We start from the raw sequence: 9923 nt of genomic DNA, 5'->3' as shown, positions 1-9923 counted from the left end.
GTAAGTTGGTGATTTAGTTTCATTTTTTTTTTTTTTGCATTTATCTGTCCAATTTTCCCAACACCATTTATTGAAGAGACTGTCTTGACTCCATTGTATGCTCTTGCATCCTATGTCAAATATTAGTTGAGCATAATGGCTTGGGTTGATTTCTGGGTTCTCTGTTTTGTTCCATTGGTCTATTTGTCTGTTCTTGTGCCAGTACCAGGCAGTTTTGAGAACAGTGGCTTTGTAATTCAGCTTGATATCTGGTATTGTGATTCCTCCAACTTTGTTCTTCTTTCTCAGGATTGCTGTGGCTATTCGGGGTCTTTTTTTATTCCATATGAATTTTTGGAGAGTTTGTTCTAGGTCTGTAAAATATGCCACTGGTGTTTTAATGGGAATTGCATTGAATCCGTAGATAGCTTTGGGTAGTATGGACATTTTAATGATGTTGATTCCACCAATCCATGAACACCGTATGTTCTTCCATTTGTTTATGTCTTCCTCTATCTCTTTTTTCAGTGTCCTGTAGTTTTCTGAGTACAGGTCTTTTACCTCCTTAGTTAAGTTTATTCCTAAGTATCTTAATTTTTTGTTGCAATGGTAAATGGGATTGTTTTTGTTTTGTTTTCTTTTCTTTTCTTTTTAGCTTCTCTTCCTGTCAGTTCATTATTGGCATATAAAAAAAGCCATAGATTTCTGAGTGTTAATTTTATATCCTGCTACATGCTGAATTCATTCATTAAGGCTGGCAGTTTTTTGATGGAGTCTTTAGAGTTTTCTATGTACAATATCGTGTCATCTGTGAATAATGACAGTTTTACTTCTCTTTTCCCAGTTTCAATGCCTTTTATTTCTTCTTCTTGCCTGATCTCTATGGCTAGCACTTCCAGTACCATATCAAACAGAAGTGGTGAAAGAGGACATCCCTGTCTTGTTCCTGTTCTTAGGTGAAATGGTTTTAGTTTTTGTCCATTGAGTATGATGTTGGCTGTAGGTTTGTCATATAAGGCTTTTATTATGTTGAGGCATGATCCCTCTATTCCCACTATGCTGAGAGTTTTTATCAAGAAAGGGTGTTGGATTTTGTCAAATGCTTTTTCTTCATCGATTTATATGATTACTAATATGTGATTTTTGTCCCTCAATTTGTTTATGTGATGTATCACATTTATTGTTTTGCAGATATTGTACCATCCTTGCATCCCGAAATAAATCCTTCTTGGTCATGGTGTATGATCTTTCTAATGTAATGCTGAATCTGATTAGCTAGAATTTTGTTAAGGAATTTAGCATCTATGTTCATCAGGGATATTGGCCTGTAGTTCTATTTCTTTATAGTCTCTTTATCTGGTTTTAGAATCAGGGTGATGCTGGCTTCATAGAAAGAGCTTGGAAGTGTGCCTTTCTCTTAAATTTTTTGGAATAGTCTGAGGAGGATAGGTTTTAGTTCTTTGAATGTTTGGTAGAATTGCCCTGTAAAGCCGCCCGGACCAGGGCTTTTGTTTGCTGGAAGATTTTAATGACTGCTTCAATTTCATCGGTAGTTATTGGCCTATTCAGGTATTTTTATTCTTCCTGATTGATTTTTGGAAAACTGTATTTTTCTAAGAATATGTCCATTTCATCTAGGTTGTCCAGTTTGGTGGAGTGGAGTTGTTCATAGTATTTTTTAACAATCCTTCGTATTTCTGTGGTGTCTGTTGTTATTTCACCTCTTTCATTTCTGATTTTGTTTATTTGGCTCCTCTCTCTTTGCTTCTTGGTGAGCCTGGCTAGAGGTTCATCAATCTTGTTTATCTTTTCAAAGAACCAGCTCTTGGTTTTATTGATCTTTTGTATTGTTTTTTTTGGTCTCCATGTTGTTTATTTCTACTCTGATCTTTATAGTTCCTTCCTTCTGCTTACTCTGAGCTTTTCTTGTTGTTCTTACACCTTCTCTTATAGTTGAGCCTTGATTGCTGTTGGTGTGTCAATGGGAGGGATTTACCCCCAGGACAATCAGCTGCAAGAACTGGCTGTAACAACCAACCACCAACCTTCAACCCCTTTGGAAGATCAGCCGTGCAGGGGTTCACCCCACAAAGCAGGACTTACTTCAGCAGGGCTCTGGTGCCTGCTGAGTCTGACCCTTGAGTGTGTCATTTGTGGAAGTGGTTGGGTGGTGGTGCTTTGACGTGGTCTAAAGCTGTCTACTGAGTGTGCTGGCTCTGGGGCCTACTAGTACACTTGTGCTCAGCCCGAGACCACGTGACATGAACTACAAAGTGATCTGCAGATGGCTGCTACTTGTACTGGACTTGGAGGTGCCCTGGCGAGGCCAATCTGTGAACCAAGGCCGGCTGCTGCTAGTACCAGGCCTGGGGCCACTCAGCGAGAGGTACAGGGCTCACTGAGACCAGCTGCTGCTTGTTTGAATCTGAAGCATGAGCAAAAACAGGCCATTCCTATGGAAAAGCCACTGGAAATGGCTTGGGTGGGCTAAAAAATTGGGCGGGGTGTGGTCTCAGGGAACCAGCAGGGCTGAACAGTGTGAGCCGGGTTTATGGAGATACAGATGTGGTGCCTGCCTATCTGCCTTGTTGGGGAAGGGGCATGTTTCATAAAAGGAACAATGGCCTCTGCCAATACTTTTGTTTGGCAGAAAGGTACCCCCCACCGCCACCACCACAGTTCTTGTCCTGATAATTCCATTTCTTCCCTTATGTCTCTGGTGCCTTTTCAGCTGCTGCCCCAACGCTGGAGCTCAGAGGGAGTAAGTCTGGGTAAATCCATGCATGGGCCCTTTTAGAACTGCCTGGGACTCCAGAAGCCCTCTGTCTCCCTCACAACCCCCACTGGTTTTTACAGCCAGAATTTATGGGGACTTCTCTTTTTGGCACAAGAACCCTGGGCTGTGGGGACTGGTGTGGGGTTGGGACCCCTTGCTCTTCAGGGGAAACCTCTGCAGCTGACATATCCCTCCTGATTTTTATCCACCACAGGTGCATGTGGGACTGTTCTGCATCTCCACGCCTCCTACCACCAGTCTCAATATGGCTTCTTCAATTCCTTAGCTGTAGGACTTCCAGGCAGCTCAATTTCAGGCAGTTCTGGATGATTATTGTTCTGTTGTTTAGTTGTAAATTTTATGTGGTTTACGGAGGAGGAAAGGAGTGTATTTACCTACGCTGCCATCTTGACCGGAAGTCTGGTATTTGCTTTTCTAATCTAAGACTTACACTTCTGCCAACATTGACATTCACTTTAAATGCAATGCAGTATTACTCTAAAGCTTGAAATGTCAAATTTCTATAGATGAGTATCCTTTTAACTTTGATGTGCATGTTCTACTAAAGACTTAAAAAGTTAGATTTTTTTTAAAAAAAAAAGAGACCTAACATAGCAGATCAACACAGCTGATGAACTGACGTCCAAATAGTTAATGTGGTTTTCCAGAAGCTCAAGTCTTTTCATTAGTGGAAGAATTCAGATGAGAATTGATTCCCCCAACCCATGGTTTTTCCATGACACGATGCTGCAATGTTTTGGATGAGAATCACTGAAACCACAATAAAAATAGCACTTTAAGAAATGTACAACAAAATGGCAAATGGATAAACTTCGCATGTAGCATCATGGTGAACTATTAAAATATTAAGTTCCACTCTCAAAATGCCATTGGCCTTTCTGAAGATCCTATTTAGAGAAATGATTAGGTTGGACCTAGAAGGATACTTGTTTTTATTTTAGTAGTAACACAATTGAAAGCTTAAATGAAAACATCTGTTTTCACTTTCACTAATTATGATAGCTAAAGATTCTGAGACATCAAGCATGACTGTCATTTATTTGATATGCAAATATATTTCTTGGGTTGAGTGTAAATCTCATACTCTTGATTGTGTCCCTTCTAGCTAATTGTTTTTTATGTTCCCTCCTGGGTCTAAAAAAAAGCTTAAGATAGAGTTAGTCATTAAGAAATACATCCTTCCCACAAAATGACTACAGGCACAATTCCCCAAAAAAGTGAACTTAATGAGTTAGAATCCACATCACTGTGATAATTGTCAATTTTGCTTTTTTCCACCCTTCCCCAAAGGTTCTGACCCAAATTCAAGGATGAAAGGCCAAATAGGTGGAAAGGGGAACCAGGAAGAAAGCAAGCACATGGCAGAGGGATCAATTTCTATAGCAGTTATAAAGCAAATCCATTTATTAAGAGCCAGGTACTGTGCTAAGTGATACTCAAAGTTTACCAGGGTCAGATGATAAAGTTGGAGTTGTTCTCAATGGGATCAGACCCCCAGAACAGTTCTCACACTACCTGGATCACTAAAGACCATCTACACATACACACACACACACACACACACACACACACACACACACACACACACACCAAACCGTCCATAGCTCTGAACCCTCTCATTAATCAAATAAGTTTGATATAACAGAATATTAGACACTTTCACTCTTGCTAATGCTTTGATTTTGTGTACCTCAACGCCAAACAGATAATTCTGGATCTCAAAAATGAACTATTTCTGGGACTTGTTGCAACGCATCCTCATACTTAAAGGGGCTTAGGCCTATCTTTTCCTCACAGGGCATCATACTCTTCTAGTAGGGATTTGTGCATATATTCACTGACATTTGCTGGATATCAAAGTGTGACTATGTATTCATGTCAGGCAACGGAACATTTCAGAACATGGGGAACTAGGAGGCCCCTCTTTCTCAGTTTTTATTTCACCAGGCCTGGATATAAGGCTGATAATTCCATCTGGACCAGAAAGAGGCACTGATGAGAGAACCCAGTTAATAAGGTACAAATATATACCTCTCCACAGTCAAGTATCATAGTGTCACTTCATAATATTCCTAAATTTGAGGTGGAGAAGATCAAATCCAGAATATTCCTTCATTTATTTAAGCAAACAGATTAAATCATTAGGAAAAAGGAAGTAACCCACAAATCACAATTAATTACTGTTTCACTTTTTTTAAAACAGATAAGTAAACTAGCCAGTTCATATAGCTCTCAAATTTTTAAAAATATGTTCTGCAATATACTTTTATGAAATGAGGGCAAACAACATGCATTCATACTTGCAGCAGGATATTCAAATAGGCAACTGCCAGGTTATATCATTAAATTTGTATCTATTAAGCCCAGTCCCCACACTTTCATGCCCAATACCGCATAGTAACAATTGTTTATAACCTATTGAAGTTCACAGTAGTCACTGTAATATCCTGAAATGCCTACTAATAAATCAACTAGACTAAATTCTATTTAGTATAGTCATACTAATTAATATATCTCTTATCTTTTCTCATGTTTTAATTTATTTTAAACCGGCAAGCCACATATGATAATAGAGTCCAATTAGTCCAAAATAGCCCAATCCTGAACATTTAAAACCACACCTATTTTACTTACTACAGATATGGTAAGTAAAACAGAAAAAGAGACGGAAGGAAGCTATAAATGCTGCACTGTCTCATTATTTGATATTATGAAATATATAAGTATGTCCAAGTTTTTACATCGGTTCAGATCTCGGATCATCCCTAAATAGACATAAACTATTTTCCAAGTGCAGAAATCAAGCTGTTTTTTCTCATCCTAGCTTCTTGAATATTCTGACCACTGCCCTTCACCACACATACATGTTCACCATTTGGGATATTGCAGGGGAGGGAGAGAAAGGAGAAAGAATTTTCATGACTTCTGAAATTGGAAAGAGGAATTAAGTTCTGAGAAGGAGAAAGAGAATGAGTATTGAGTAAATATTGTTGCTTAATTATTTTTTAAAAGATACACTGGGTTTTATTAGCCATTTATTTCTTTATTTAATTTATAAAAAAATTAAACTATAATGTAATGAAGCTTGTTCAACATGCAAAAAGCCTTTGCCTCTCACACCTGATCCCCTCCACCCCCTGCCCCTGCTTCCTGAAAATCTATGCTTGAGTGATAGGGGCCTTACCCTTGTCCTTAAATACCAAGTAACCTAAATGCTAAAATGAGTAGCCTGACACAGCTGAACTGGGAAAAACACAAAGTGGAAATTTATCCCCCTAGGAAAAATAAGTAAAATATATATTAAGGAAATGGGTAATTCAGAGAACCAGAATATTTAAATAAATTACCTGATGTTTGTGCTGCTATCTGAACTTTTTAAAAAAGGAAATAGCTTTTCATTACTTCATGAACCCTCCCTCATTATGAAGATGATCTCAAAACCCCCAACATTCAAAAGAGAAAGCCTGTTTTCAGAGTTGTCAGGTTCCTGCTGTGTCTCAGGTACCACAAATGTTCCAGGAACCCACAGAAAAAGCTCAGGCCTGGAAACATGTCTGATTTTGACCTCCCAACCCTTGAGTCTGTGTTTATATAATTTATGATTAAGATGGACTTATGAAGCTCAGATAAAACCATATTTCACATTTCCCCAATCAGTATTTCAACAGCCCATTTTAACATTAAGAGCACATATAGGATGGGCATGAATCCCCACATCTGCCCCTGGACATCACACACCTTTACTGGAAAGCTCTACCTCTGTCAGTGCCAGTGATTGTGGTAAAAAATCAAGCTGAAAATGTCCCAATGTGCACACTTAGCTTCATGATTTACACTGTCTAGAGTAAAAAAAAAATTCTAAAGCAATTTTCACCCAATTTGGCTTGCCTTTCTTGCCTGTAAATTACAATACTGCCAAGTTACAAATTAAAGATTCTGCCAGTTTTTCAGTCTTGTAAGCAAAGAAAAGAAGGTCAGTGTACTTTCCCTAAATGGGTAAAGTGTGTGTGTGTGTGTGTGTGTGTGTGTGTGTATGTTGAGTTCATACTTGGCTATAGCAGTATACTATAACAACATATGGAACTCTTGTTCAAAATTTCCAAAATAAAATACACACACACACACACACACACACACTCACTTTGTATATAGATCATTAAAAAAAAAAAGTCAAACCCAGATTGAACTGAGAGGGACTAGAAAAGATAGTGTTAGCTACAAATGCTAATATACATAGTCATTATTGCTGTAATTTAGGCAGAATAATTTACAACCCTTCTAGTTCTTTATTCTGATGTGACTCATTTCACTAATATGATCAAGTGACTAATTTCAGCCTCCACAAAAATAAATTTAACATCTAGAAAAGTTCCCAAAGCAATTTACAGCCCAAGACAGACTCAGTTCAGAAGTGATGGTGGTCATGGTGGCAGAGGTTCATCTAGGGTAATGTCTCATTTAGGCCCAGTATGAAGCTCTGAAGTCAAGACGGAAACACTCAGAATGCCCTGTGGGCATTAAGAGCAGCTGCCATGGAGCCAGCTCAACAGCTTCCTTAGACTTGGGTGCTTTTTAAGAAAAAACTTTTTTTTTTTTTTTTTTGCTTTTTACCCATCTCCCCACTCCCTCCTCTTTGGCAATCATCAGCTTGTTCTCTGTATCTATGGGTCTGTAAAAAAACAAAACAAAATATCAAGATAGATTTTTAATTGTAAATTCTGGAAAAGATCTACACTCAGGTCTAAAAGCATCTCTTCCTTCCCAAAGCTAGGAAAGGAGTATGCTCACTGTCAAATAACCAATACTGATCATAATCAGAATGTCATTGCAGACAAAGAGTAAAACTCCGTTGTGTGAAGCAAGAACTTGAATACATCGTCAGCAGGAGTCTATCTTGGTACAACCACTCCGGAAAGCAATTTGGCCTTATACATCAAAGCCTTAAAAAATACACATACCTTAAATACTGAGACACAGACACACACACACAAAGATTAAAGGGTATTAATGTCCCATTGTTCATAATAGTGGAAAAAATAACCCAAATGTTCAACAATAAGAAATTTGTTTGACAAAATGTGATACACCTTTCCATAGATTATGATACAAAAAATTTTTAAATCACGTTATAGAACAATATTTAGTAAAAGGAAATATTTGTGTATATTATTTAGTGATAAAAGCAAGATACTAATAACAGCATTCTCTCAGGAAAAGTAATTTTATTTCCTTCTTTGTACTTTATTGTATTTTTCAAAATTCTACAATGAAATTATGTGTAATTCTTAAAAAGAAATTTTTTTCTTCTTTTTTGTCCTATACTACTACCAACTCCCCCATCCCCAACACACACACACATACACACAGACACACACACACACAAAAGCAGCCTGGATTTTCCTGATTTCACCTGGGTTCTTTTCCTGATGAAATCAAGTGGAAATAGTCCCAGAGTAAATTGGACCATAAAAGCCAATGCTTACTAACTTTATATTTTAAAAAAGGCAAACAAGACCATAAGTGGCTAAGAGAATTTGGTGATGAAAATGAGCCACTAAATAGATTATTTATCTTGGTCTTTACTGATAAAAGTATTAGCAAGGTTTTTGCTCTTTGGTTATATTTTGAAGTAAAAATTATGTCATTTCACTAATTTATTCATCCAGTCATTGTCTTAGTTCATTTGTGCTGCTATAACAGAATACCATAGACTGGGTAACTTATAAACAACAGAGATTTATTTCTCACAGTTTTGGAAGCTGGGAAGTCCAAGATCCTGGTACCAGCAAATTTGGTGTCTGGTGAGGGCCAGCTTCCTGGTTCACAGATAGAAATATTTTCACTGTATTCTCACATGGTGGAAGAGGTGAGGGAGCTCTCTGGAGTATCTTTTATAAGGGCACTAACGCCACACATGAGGGCTCCACCCTCATAATTATCACCTTCCAAAGACTTAATCTCCAAAACATCATCACACTGGGGATTAGCTTTCAATATATGAACTGGGGTGGGAGGGACACATTCAGTCCATGGTAATCATCAAATACTGTGCACATCTTATGTGCCTACATGGTGCCAGGCCTGGAATACAAAAAAAGGCAAGCTTAGTCTCTGGCTCAAGTACCTCATAGACTGCTGACTGCATGGCTGGCTGCATAGTGGTTTTCTGACACCCAGCTCTTCTTCATCCATCCTCTTCTTTAGCCTCAATAGTTCTTCTTTATATGTCAGCCTTTCATTAAAGTTCTCTTTGAATAAAAGATTCCTTGGCTCCAAAAAAAAAAATTGGACTCTCTGTTGAACTCTTATTTAATTAATTAGATGCTATGGAATTGAGTAACATCCACTAACAGTTTTAAAAGAACTCATGTATAAAACTATTAGCAAAATGCTTCCCCAACCCATATAATGTGTTATAATTTATGTCATCTATGTCTGTCTTGAAGATTTCCTGCTAATCTTTCTCACTCCTTAGCTCACCAACTTCCCTTAATGGGTTTACATTCTTAACCTTTGCTGGTAGAGTATAACCACATCCTTGTCCACACGATCAGGGACTAGGGGAGCTATTTTTCTTTAGGCCACTTGACTACAATCAAGGGTCAAGCTCTTTTCCCAAATTCTAGTCTCAGCAGACTTCTTAAAAACTACTGGACAACTTGTTTAAAATACTAGTAGTCAGGCTTCACCTCCAGAAAATTTGATTCTGCAAGAATTAAAGTGCTATTCTGTTTTTAACAGCTGTCTCTTAGCTTGACAAACACTTTTAGGAGGCAAAGCTTCTAGCTTAGTTAGGTGAGGGAGGCTCAGAATGTTGTTAGCTCCCAAGAGACCTCAGCACCTGTTATCACACATTTTCATAATTTCCCTGTCTATATGTCTCTTTCACCCTAATTTCTTATCTATAAGCTCTGTAATTCTATCATGTCCATTAAATATTTGGCATTAAGTTAAGTAATAAAGCAAAGAAGAACAGTTATTCATCAAATTCTGATCCTACTGAACTAGAAGGTTTTTTCATCAATAGATTATTATAATAAACCTGTTGTTAGGACTCATGTTTTTTCTCCTGTAAGATTAAATTAAGCTAAACTATTAGGAACAGCTTTTAAAAAATAAAATTTTTACACTGTTTTTGGGTTTTAAG

This window comes from Plecotus auritus (genome assembly GCF_963455305.1).
Source record: "Plecotus auritus genome assembly, chromosome: 3".
Lineage (NCBI taxonomy): Eukaryota > Metazoa > Chordata > Mammalia > Chiroptera > Vespertilionidae > Plecotus > Plecotus auritus.
Note: the sequence above shows the minus strand (reverse complement) of the source record.